Below are 12,459 nucleotides of genomic sequence, written 5' to 3'. Positions count from 1 at the left end.
ATATGAAAAAGTCTTGGCGGGTAGAATTAAGGAAAATCCCAAGGCGTCCTACACTTATGTGAGGAACAAGAGGATGGCCAGAGTGAGGGTAGGGCCGATCAGGGATAGTGGAGAGAACTTGTGCCTGGAGTCGGAGGAGGTAGGGGAGGTCCTTAATGAATACTTTGCTTCAGTATTCACTAGTGAGAAGGACCTTGTCGTTTGTGAGGACAGCGTGAAACAGGCTGATATGCTCGAACAGGTTGATGTTAAGAAGGAGGATGTGCTGGAAATTTTGAAAGACATGAGGATAGATAAGTCCCCGGGGCCAGACGGTTATTACGGGAAGCGAGGGAAGAGATTGCCGCGCCTTTGGCGATGATCTTTGCGTCCTCACTGTCCACTGGAGTAGTACCAGATGATTGGAGGGTGGCAAATGTTATTCCCTTGTTCAATAAAGGGAATAGGGATAACCCTGGGAATTACAGACCAGTCAGTCTTACGTCGGTGGTGGGCAAATTATTGGAGAGGATTCTGAGAGACAGGATTTATGATTATTTGGAAAAGCATAGTTTGATTAGAGATAGTCAGCATGGCTTTGTGAGGGGCAGGTCATGCCTCACAAACCTTATTGAATTCTTTGAGGATGTGACAAAACACATTGATGAAGGAAGAGCAGCGGATGTGGTGTAAATGGATTTTAGCAAGGCGTTTGATAAGGCTCCCCATGGTAGGCTCATTCAGAAAGTAAGGAGGCATGGGATACAGGGAAATTTGGCTGTCTGAATACAGAATTGGCTGGCCCATAGAAGACAGAGGGTGGTAGTGGATGGAAAGTATTCAGCCTGGAGCTCGGTGACCAGTGGTGTTCCACAGGGATCTGTTCTGGGACCTCTGCTCTTTGTGATTTTTATAAATGACTTGGATGAGGAAGTGGAAGGCTCTGTTAGTAAGTTTGCCGATGACACAAAGGTTGCTGGAGTTGTGGATAGTGTGGAGGGTTGTTGTAGGTTGCAACGGGACATTGACAGGATGCAGAGCTGGGCTGAGAAGTGGCAGATGGAGTTCAACCTGGAAAAGTGTGAAGTGATTCATTTTGGAAGGTCGAATTTGAATGCAGAATACAGGTTTAAAGACAGGATTCTTGGCAGTGTGGAGGAACAGAGGGATCTTGTGGTCCACGTCCATAGATCTCTCAAAGTTGCCACTCAAGTTGATAGGGTTGTTAAGAAGGCGTATGGGGTGTTGGCTTTCATTAACAGGGGGATTGAGTTCAAGAGCCGCGAGGTTATGCTGCAGCTCTTGGAATATTGTGTTCAGTTCTGGTCGCCTCATTATAGGAAGGATGTGGAAGCTTTAGAGAGGGTGCAGAGGAGATTTACCAGGATGCTGCCTGGACTGGAGGGCATGTCTTATGAAGAAAGGTTGAGGGAGCTAGGGCTTTTCTCATTGGAGCGAAGAAGGATGAGAGGTGACTTGATAGAGGTGTACAAGATGATGAGAGGCATAGATAGAGTGGATAACCAGAGACTTTTTCCCAGGGCGGAAAGGGCTATCACCAGGGGGCATAATTATAAGGTGATTGGAGGAAGGTTTAGGGGAGATGTCAGAGGTAGGTTCTTTACACAGAGAGTGGTGGGTGCGTGGAATGCACTGCCAGCGGTGGTAGTAGAAGCAGATACATTAGGGACATTTAAGCGACTCTTGGATAGGTACATGGATGATTGTAGAATGAAGAGTATGTAGGTAGTTTGATCTTAGAGTAGGTTAAAGGGTCGGCACAACATCGTGGGCCAAAGGGCCTGTACTGTGCTGTACTGTTTTATGTTCTATGTTCTAAAACAACAGAAAGGGCTATTTGGGTTGGCTCCACTGTTACATACTCCACATGGAGAGCTGTATTTGTAGGGAGTGTATCACAGGCTGTGATTTCCCACAATAGGCTCCCCATGAGTGGAACACGCTGTTGGGAGTGTTGGATTATGGCATCAGAAAACAATAATGGCCACAGAGATTGTTGAAATACCCTTTTCCACTTCGTCACTACGGCCTCAAATCTCTTGCTACCTGGATGATATCATGAAAATGCTAATGATGCCAGTAAGTGGACTGTGATAAACTTCAGGAGAGGATGTATTTTGACTTGCGGAAAGCCTTTGATAAAGTTCCCTGTGAAAGGCTACAATTAAAGCAGGTAAGCAAAAAGGTACAGGTAAAAGCTTGAAATTGGATAAGAAGCTGGCTGAAGGAGAGGAAGTAGGGGTGTTTGTTAGTAGAATCATGCCAGTGTCTGAAGGGATGGGACTATTGGGTAGATTGCCTCAGAGATTGGCAGTGTTCTAAATGACAATAACAACAACTTGCATTCATAGGGCTGAATTCAGTGAGCCCATCGTGGGTCCCAGTGGTGGACCTGGAAATGTGCGCCATTTCTGCTAGTCATGTGGGCGGCCAGCCCACTGTGATCACATGGCGGGCAGCCACTTTACATAATGGAAGTGCTGGGCCCAGCCAATCATGTGGCAGGGGTGGGATGCAAGACACCGAATATAGTGTCAGATGACTCTGGAGAAGGTGCAAACGCCATATTTAAAACCCTGCCAGCCCTGCTTGCACATCTACCTTGGACTGATTTACTGCTTGCTGTTCGCTGCTGAGAAAAGTGTTGGAGTGATTCCTGGACCCCCCACACCCCCCAGACACAGATCCCGCACATTGGCAGAGGCAAGTCACTGGGTGGCCCCACTGTTTAGTGATGCCTCCCTCAAGATTCTTCTCCAAGCTACAAGGGAATGGCGGGAAGTTCTCCTCCCCAGCAATGGCAAGATGAGATCCTCGCATCTGACCAAGCAAGCACGGATGAAGATAGCTGAGGAGGTCAGCAGCCATGGGGTTACTCCCCAGACATGGACACAGTGCCATAAGAGGGTCAACGACCTTTATTCTGCTAAGGTGACTGCTCCATACCTCTCTCCTTTTTAGGGATTGCAAGTGACTACGCAGGAAGAAGTGGGACATGGGGAGGGAGGCACTACAACGGCGCTGGCAAAGTGGGTTAAGCATCATCTCATCCTGACAGATGCATGGCTGCATCTCGGCCACAGGCCACCTTCTTTCACAGCTCATCCCCATTAACACCTCAGTAGGGAACGGGGATTGCCAATAACAGAACTGTCATGTTCATCTCTCTGTGAAGTATGACTATCTCCCTCTTTCCACTAGCAAGACAGAAAGGCCCATAACAGCAGGGAGACATCCTGGACTGGTGGAGGCATCCCCGATCTTTGCCCTCTTGCCACAGCTGAGGATGAGGCATTAGAATTAATGAGACCCAGGGTGGCTGCTCCATAACTGATGGAGAGACTAGAGTCTCCAGGCAAGAGAGTGAGGATTGTCTTCCTTTGGCTCACAGTTCACTTCTGGAGACCCACATTATGCATGGTTGGCATGACGAAATCTGCACAGCCTAACCCACATACGTTTATGTTCTCTCATGTAGGTCAATGTCCGCAGCATACTCCAGCAGAAGGGGGACAGCCGTCATCCTCTGAGGAAGAACCACAGTCAGAGGAAGCACTGTCCCATGACACTCCTGCACCTTCCGCCAGTGCAGATTCTTTCACCTTGGTGGGTTTACGCTCGGCATTTGAATCAGGGTCATAAGCTGGTGAGAGCACCGCACACGTGCCCGAGCAGCTGGCTGAGGCTGAGGCAGCTGAGGCCTCTGACAGTTGGAGGACTGTGGGTGGCCAGGTCCATGCTGAGCCCCAGGCTCATGATGAGCCTCTGGTATCACCAGCACAGGGTATGCTGGAGTTGCAGAGAGTGGTAAGGCAACCTCTAGCGGAGATGACTGAGGCAATGGCAGTCATGAGCGGACGATGGAGGAATCCATGCATGCCATGATTACTGCCATGTCTCAGGCATGTGAGCTCATGGGTTCCTCCATCAAGTGGTGATGACCTTCATGGAGAGCCAGATGCCACAGATGTGCACAGACCTGCACACCATCACCTTGGCCATGAGCTCAACGCAGCGGTCGCAAGGCAAGAGAAGGACGAGGGGCCTGGAGTTTTATCCAGTTCCTCGTCTTTTCTGGTCAGCAGGGAGGTTCAAGTGAGCCTTGAAAGGGAGGAGGAGAGGCTGACCTCCACAGCTGGAGGGTCCCCTCAGGGTGTGGACAACAGCTCCTCAGCTCCTCTGCCAATGAGCCCAGCTCCAGTAGCCGTATTGCCTGAGGAGAGTCCTGCACCAGTGCAAGACGCCCTCGGGCAGCCGGGGCCCTCCAGGCCTCAGGCAGCAAGAGGATAACCATCGAAGTCATCACAGGACAAGGGGCAGCCTGATCAGCTTGCCTCCAGCCCAGTTGCTAATGCAGGAGTCACACCTCGTAGAAGCAATTGCAAATGTAAACTAAAAACAACCCAGAGACACTTGAAGTTTCCCGGGTGTTTGAAATTTGACAGCTGCTTCATTATATAAAGTTCTTTTGTTTTTGCAATTAACCTTCATTATGTAAAAGTGAATATTCTGTCATGCCTTAATTGTGAGCTGCTGACTTCACCCTTCCACCTTAGCAGAATGCCAATGCAGGCACAGCCCTCATTTGACTAGGCTGTTCCATGTGCCATAGCGTGTGGTTCAGTTGGGTACTAGGCACAGAACATAAATAGAAAAGATGCGACAGACTGCATGCATTGAGGTGACTCTTTATTGTTTTTACCGAGAGGCCATCATGTTGGCTGGAAGTGAGTAAGTATGAGATGGTCTCTTTCCTCCTTGGCCCGCCACTCAATCTGCCTGACCTCCAGTGCAAGGGCTTCAGTGCTGCTTGCTCATCTCCCTCCTCCATATTTTCCTTGGTGGTGGAGGAGTGTAGTTCATTCATGTCCTCGTCATGCAAGGCCTCCCATCTCTGCAGTGCCAGGTGGCCCTCAGTGCCTACCCTTGCTGATAGCATATCCTCTCATCCAGCAGTATGGGCACCCAACCCTTTCTCCCAACAATTTGGACACCTGAAACAGCCACTCAAAACCAAGCACCCTCCCCCCTTGCACAGCACTCGAGGCCCTACTCAGCTGGCACTCCCACCCGAGACCCTGCTCAGCTGGCACTCTCACCTGAAACCAAGCCCCACCTTGCAGACTACCTAACACCACAACACCACCTGCAGTCCATGACCCACCCTTGCAGAGCGCACAACACTGTAGGCTGACATTGGCTTCTGCTCCCCCTTCTTCCTCCATGCAGTGCTGGTCATGGCTGCCTACCCATTGTGGCACTGAGGCCTTGCCTTGGTGCTGCCAGCTTTCAATGGCTGGAGAATCTGAAGTCACATGATGGCCGCCCGTCATCCACTTAATTCCAATGAATTGAATCACGATGAATTAGATACAAATGTATCAAAACTGAGTGTTCAGCAATTTAAATTGCCTTCGGTCATGTTGGGGCGGTGTGGCGGTCTTGGTGTTTTCCCACCACTGACCAAATCTAGCACCAACGTCACAACATCGGATTTGTGGACGGATGGTTTTCTCTCCTGCCTCCCCCCCCTTCACCCCATGCCATCATTCCTGCTCCAAAAGGCAGCACTAAATTCAGCCCATATAGTGCCTTTAAATGGGAAAAATGTTCCAAGGTACTTAGCAAAAGCATGATAAGAAAAATATGATTGCTGTGCCAAGGAAGGAGTTATTACAAGAGGTGACCAAAGATTTGGTTAAAGAGGTCGGTTTTAAGGAGAACCTTAAAGGAGGCAAGGGATGTGGAGAGGAGAGGGGTTTAGGGAGGGAATTTCAGAGTGTGGTGTCTGGGTGGCTGAAGGCGAGGCCATTAGTCCTGGGGCAAAAGGAGTGGGTGTAAAAAAACCGTATTCAGAGGAATGGAAAGTTTGAGGGTAGTTGTATGGCTAGACGACATTAGAGAAATTGAGAGGAGCGACGCCATGAAGCATATAAAGACGAGAATGAAGATTTTCCACTTGAGCCGTTGAGGGACTGGAAGCTATTGTAGGTTAGCAACCCTTCTGATTACTCTCTATCCAATTCCGGTGAAGCCGAAAATCAGGCCAGGCTTAGATTTCCCTCGTCCCTGAGGCCGAGGGGTTTTCTAATGGCTCCTAGTGATGGGTGAAGCCTCTGCCTGCTCCAGACAATGCTATCAGCAAATAAGGAGGAAAAGTCAGGGGCTTGGATTTCCAATAGCATTTATATGTCCCAGCATCTCAGTAGCTAAGTGGACCACTGGCGGCCAGTAAACCGGGTGACACCTGGAATAGCGGACTGTCAAATGGCAGAATTTGAGGGTAAAGTCTGTTTCGTGTTCTGACTCCCTGAGGAGGAGTTTGCAGACATTTTGGTCTCCTTACAAAGTAGGAGTTTCTTTGGTTGTGCAGTTTTGGCCTAAGTTGGCAGATGCCAGCCCAGATGTGCCTCTAGTGACATCAATGCTAACATTGGCTTAGTGAGAGAGAGGAACTGAAAGAAATCAGTATTAATAGAGAAATGGTGTTGGGGAAATTGATGGGATTGAAGGCCGATAAATCCCCAGGGCCTGATGGTATGCATCCCAGAGTACTTAAGGAAGTGGCCCTAGAAATAGTTGAGGCATTGGTGGTCATCTTCCAAGATTCTATAGACTCTGGAACAGTTCCTATAGATTGGAGGGTAGCTAATGTAACCCCACTATTTAAAAAGGGAGGTAGAGAGAAAGCAGGGAATTATAGACCAGAGTCAGCCTGACGTCAGTTGTGGGGAAAATTCTAGAGTCCATTATCAAAGATTTTATAGCAGAGCACTTCGAGAACAGTGGTAGAATCGGGCAGAATCAGCATGGATTTACAAAAGGGAAATCATGCTTGACAAATCTACTAGAATTCTTCGAGGATGTAACTAGTAGAGTTGATGAGGGGGAGCCAGTGGATGTGGTTTATTTGGACTTTCAGAAGGCTTTCGACACAGTCCGACATAAGAGATTAGCGTGCAAAATTAAAGCGCATGGGATTGGGGGTAGTGTATTGCGATGGATAGAAAATTGGTTGGCAGAGATGAAACAAAGAGTAGGGATAAATGGGTCTTTTTCCAAATGGCAGGCAATGACTAGTGGGGTACCGCAGGGATCCGTGCTCGGACCCCAGCTATTCACAATATATATTAATGATTTAGATGAGGGAACTAAATGTAATATCTCCAAATTTGCAGATGATCCAAAACTGGGTGGGAGGGTGAGTTGTGAGGAGGATGCAGAGAGGCTTCAGGGTGATTTGGACAAGTTGAGTGAGTGGGCTAATGCATGGCAGATGCAGTATAATGTGGATAAATGTGAGGTTATCCACTTTGGTAGCTAAAACAGGAAGGCAGATTATTATCTGAACGGCTATAAACTGAGAGAGGGGAATATGCAGCGAGATCTGGGTGTTCTCATACACCAGTCGCTGAAGGTAAGCATGCAGGTGCAACAGGCGGTAAAAAAGGCAAATGGTATGTTGGCTTTCATAGCGATAGGATTCGAGTACAGAAGCAGAGATGTCTTGCTGCAATTATACAGGGCCTTGGTGAGGCCACACCTGGAATATTGTGTGCAGTTTTGGTCTCCTTATGTGAGGATGGATGTTCTTGCTAGAGAGGGAGTGCAGCGAAGGTTTACCAGACTGATTCCTGGGATGGCGCATGAGGAGAAATTGAGTTGATTAGGATTATATTCGCTGGAATTCAGAAGAGTAAGGGGGGATCTCATAGAAACCTGTAAAATTCTAACAGGATTTGACAGGGTAGGTGCAGGAAGGATGTTCCTGATGGTAGAGGAGTCCAGAACCAGGGGTCATAGTCAAAGGTATACTGGGTAAAACTTTCAGGACTGAGATGAGGAGAAATTTCTTCACCCAGACAGTGGTGAGCCTGTGGAATTCACTACCACAGAAAGCAGTTGAGGCCAAAACATTGTATGTTTTCAAGAAGGAGTTAGATATAGCTCTTGGGTCTAAAGGGATCAAAGGGTATGGGGAGAAAGCGGGAACAGCTTACCGAGTTGGATGATCAGCCATGATCATAATGAATGGGGGAGCAGGCTCAAAGGGCCGAATGGCCTACTCCTGCTCCTATTTTCTGTGTTTCTATGAATAACTGAATAAGGAGACTTTTCGCCATCTGGGGTAAAAAGCTTTAGGAATGCACCAACTGCAGAAGTCTTTGTGATTCAGGAAGAGAGAGCAGAGCCAAGCAAAACACAGTTGAACATAAGAACAAATAGCAAATCTGGGCAGGGTTTCAATTTCTCTCACCAGCAATTCTGTAAAATATAATTCATTTTGAAGCATTATGCAGCTCTGTACTTCCTGTACTGCCTCTCCTAAATAGTGTTACAGTGTTTATGGTGCGCTCACATTTGCTTTTTTCTAATTGTGCAGCGATGGGACGGGGAGGAGGAAATCACTTCTACAGAGGCACTTAGATCAGAAATAATAAACAAGTGTACAGTTGTTCAGACTCAGCAAGTTATAATTACTTGTAGTTGTGATTATTTATGGTTCAGAAGTATATTAAGCGATGAAAGAATTTATTTTTCCATTTCATCAGAAAAGAAATACCACATGAATGGTCATATATAGTCATCAGTTTGCTAATGTTAGTTAAAAAAATCAGCATGAGTTTTAAAGTGGATTCCCCATTTATATCAAATTTAACATCAGTCAGTAAATAAAAATACTTCAGTCTATTAATCCAGACCAGTAGATTCATGTTATTTTGAATTAAGGGTACATTTTAATGTCCATTTTCCAGTTTTTTAAAAACTCCCTGATGGTATTGTGTAAAATGTGCTGTTTGGAACTTGTTTCCAGAATCAAGAGGCACTGTTCTATGTATGCCCAACATCATTGAGTAAATGCCAGAAAGATCAAGGAGGCCCCATATTCAATTCCTTATTAATCCTGAGTTAGCTGATCCCAAGTTTGATTATTGTATGAGTATCTCTGATCTAGGGAAAGAAGAAAGATCAGCCAATGTTCCTGATCCTGAGAGCATGCGGTGCCAATTTGCATGTCACACTGGGGGAGCAGTACTGAGGCAGGAACACTATTGCTGGTGTTCAGTGGCAAGCCTGAGTTAACAGCAGGTTAATGCTGCCGCCTCCACACACTGACATAAAACAATGGGCTGGATTTTGTGCTGCGGCTTGGGTTCCAGGCGCTGGGCCAAAAAGGCAGGGGGAGCCCCGCCTTGGCTATTGCGCGCACCCCCCCCACCCCCATCCCTGGAATGTTCCTCTGGTCTTTTAACTTCTATGTTTCATGAGTCGGGATCCCCATCCCTTTAAAGACGGGGATACAGTCTCCAAGAGCTGCCGCCCAATCAGAGGGCCGGCAGCTCAGCAGTATCGGCAGCACCACCAAGAGTGGTGGCCACTGCCGGTACTGCAGGGGCCTCGGACCCAGGCCCAGCTCTGGAACCCCAGACACAAGGTGAATGAGGCAGGGTTGTTGGGGCCAGTCCGGAAGGCCCCAGCGAGGGGCCACTGCCGGGTGGTCGTGCAGTCTGGGAGAGGGGGTCCTGGGGGTTAAAGTGGTTCCTGGTGGGGGTCCTCCATGGGCCACAAATTGCCCAGGAAGAAAGGACCCAGCCTCTCAAGCCCGCAGGGAGGGCACGTCGTTTTACAAGGCCCCCAAAGTGGCGGAAGCCCAGCGGTGGTGTGGAGAGGCCCTTAATTGGTCATTAATAGGCCCCTTAAGGGTCTCAATTGGCCTCTGGGTGGGTCCAGGAAGATTGCTTGACAATGGGGGGGCGATGGGTCCTCCACGCCCCCCCCCCACCACCCGTTGCAACACTGTGCCCCCCCCGCCTCCGACCCTGTCTCAGGGGACTACATAAAATCCCAGCCAAATGATCAGATTCTCTCGAACCTGCATTGGGGATATTGGCTTAACTGGGAGTAACAAATGCAGTAAACCGGGCATGGAAGGGCACACACTCAGGATAGACACTGCCCAATTTTCTGTCCATTAGTTTGTGTCTTTATCATATTCCACAACAAGTAGGGCCTACCCATGCCAGAGTGTGTACTGGACTTGATGCAGCTACCTCCAAATGTCTCAGCGGCAGTGTCAGCGAAGCCTGTGGCTCTCCAGGGAGGCCATCACCAACTTATGTGCCAGGCTGCAGGACAAGTTGTGACTTCTGGGCTTCGGTGAACACCCAATACCTGTAGCCCTGAAGATCACTATAGCACTCAACTTCTATGCCTCTGGCTCTTTCCAAGGATGCACCAGGGACACAGTGGCGCAGTGTTTAGCACCACAGCCTCACAGCTCCAGCGACCCGGGTTCAATTCTGGGTACTGCCTATGTGGAGTTTACAATTTCTCCCTGTGTCTGCGTGGGTTTCCTCCGGGTGCTCCGGTTTCCTCCCACATGCCAAAGACTTGCAGGTTGATAGGTAAATTGGCCATTATAAAATTGCCCCTAGTATAGGTAGGTGGTAGGGAAATATAGGGACAGGTGGGGATGTGGTAGGAATATGGAATTAGTGTAGGATTAGTATAAATGGGTGGTTGATGGTTGGCACAGACTCAGTGGGCCGAAGGGCCTGTTTCAGTGCTGTATCTCTAAATAAAAATAAATAAACATGTGGGGTCTCCCAGGAAGCAGTCCACTGCTGCATCAAGGAGGTGACCAATGCTCTGTTCAAGAGGCCCAGTGACTATGTGCATTACTGGACTGACCCTGACAGCTAGGCCGAGAAGTCAATCGGTTACAGCGCTATTGTCCAACTCCCCCAAGTGTAAATTGTCATTGATAGCACGCATGTGGGTATGAAGCTCCCCATGGACCAGCCAGCCCCCTTCATCAACGGGAAGGGCTTCCATTCCATCACTGTTCAACTGGTTTGCGACCACTGAAAGCGTTTCCTGCAGGTGTGTGCCCACTTCCTGGGAAGCAGCCACAATGCCGACATACTTCGAAAGTCCCAGGTGCCACAACTTTTCAGGCACCCTGCTCGCCTTCAGGGATGGATTCTCAGGGACAAGGGCTACCCATTGAAGACATGACTACTCACACCTGTGAGGAATCCTTACACTGCAGCAAAGGAGAGGTACAATACCTGCCACAAGTTCACCCGAGTGACCATTGAGCAGGCCATTGGGCTACTGAAGATGAGATTCTAGTGTCTGGATTGATCCTGAGGAGCCCTGCAGTAAGCCCCAGCGAGGGTCTCGCATATTGTGGTGGTCTGCTGTACTCAGCACAATCTAGCACAGCAGAGGGGGGAGGTCTTGTATGAAGAGGATATGATTGATCACCAGTCCTCATCTGATGAGGAGGATGTGGAGGAGGCTACTGAGCAGGCACCACTGGATATTGATTCCCTTGCACTGGAGACGGGGCCATTGAGAGATGCACAAGGGAGGCAAGAGACAATCTCATACAGATCAGCTTACTGCCACCAATCACCATTGGGCAATCTATGGCCCATGGAGGACCTCTGCCAGCAAAAACTGCACCTCTCTGGACCTCCCTCCCCCTGCACTTCACGACCACCCTCCCATGCCTCCTCACTGGGGCCTTCCGGACTGGCCTAGGCGACCCCGCCTCACTTACATATCTATCTGGGGGTCTGGGGTTCAATTGCTGGGCCTGAGTCCAAAGCCTCTGCAGTACTGGCAGTGGCCACTGCTCCCAGTGGTACTGTCGATACCACTGAACTGCCAGTCCTGTGATTGGCTGGCAGCTCTTGGAAGTGCGATCCCCGTCTTTGAAGGTACGGGGATCCCTATGCCTGGGACATAGGTTCCGGAACAATGCAGGATCATGCCGGAGGGGGGCTTGAAAAGGCTGAGGAGGGGCTCCCCCTGCCTTTTCGGTTCAGTGCCAGGTTTTCCGCAGGTACCATAAAATTCAGCCCATGATGTGGATCTCCAGAAATGTGATGGAGGACACAGGAACACAATGTCTTGCCACGCTCTGGTGCGGACACTCCAGTCTCACCATCCATGATTGGAAACTGCCCTGGGCCCCTGCTAGCTCCAGAGCCTCAATTTCAATTGACATCAGAGGACGCACATCAGGGATCCCTCTGCCAGTCCTCGAGGTCTCCCTGGTGTTATGAGCCCCTTTCTTCTGCAAGTGGAAAGAGGGACATAGTTGGACTTTGCAGGAAGAGAAACAGATAGATATGCTAGTGACAGCTCCTCGTCCTTGATGGGGTTTCTAACATGGTTTCTGCCGACGTCTGCTCTCAGGGCATATAATGCCATGCATCTGCCAGGATTGGTGACCCCTAAGCTCCTTGCCACTGCCTTTGTGTTCACTCCCTCCCCATGTTGTGCTCCCTCCCGCATAGCCACTTGCAAGTCCCAAGGACTCACCTTGGCGGAACAAAGAAGGTCATAGACCCTCTTCTGACACTGGACGCAGTTCTGTGGGGTGACCCCACGTCTGCTGACCTCCTCTGTGATCTCCAACTGGGCTTGCTTGGTCAGGTGGGAAGA

The sequence above is a fragment of the Heterodontus francisci genome, chromosome 6, assembly GCF_036365525.1.
Source record: "Heterodontus francisci isolate sHetFra1 chromosome 6, sHetFra1.hap1, whole genome shotgun sequence".
Taxonomy (NCBI): Eukaryota; Metazoa; Chordata; class Chondrichthyes; order Heterodontiformes; family Heterodontidae; genus Heterodontus; species Heterodontus francisci.
Note: the sequence above shows the minus strand (reverse complement) of the source record.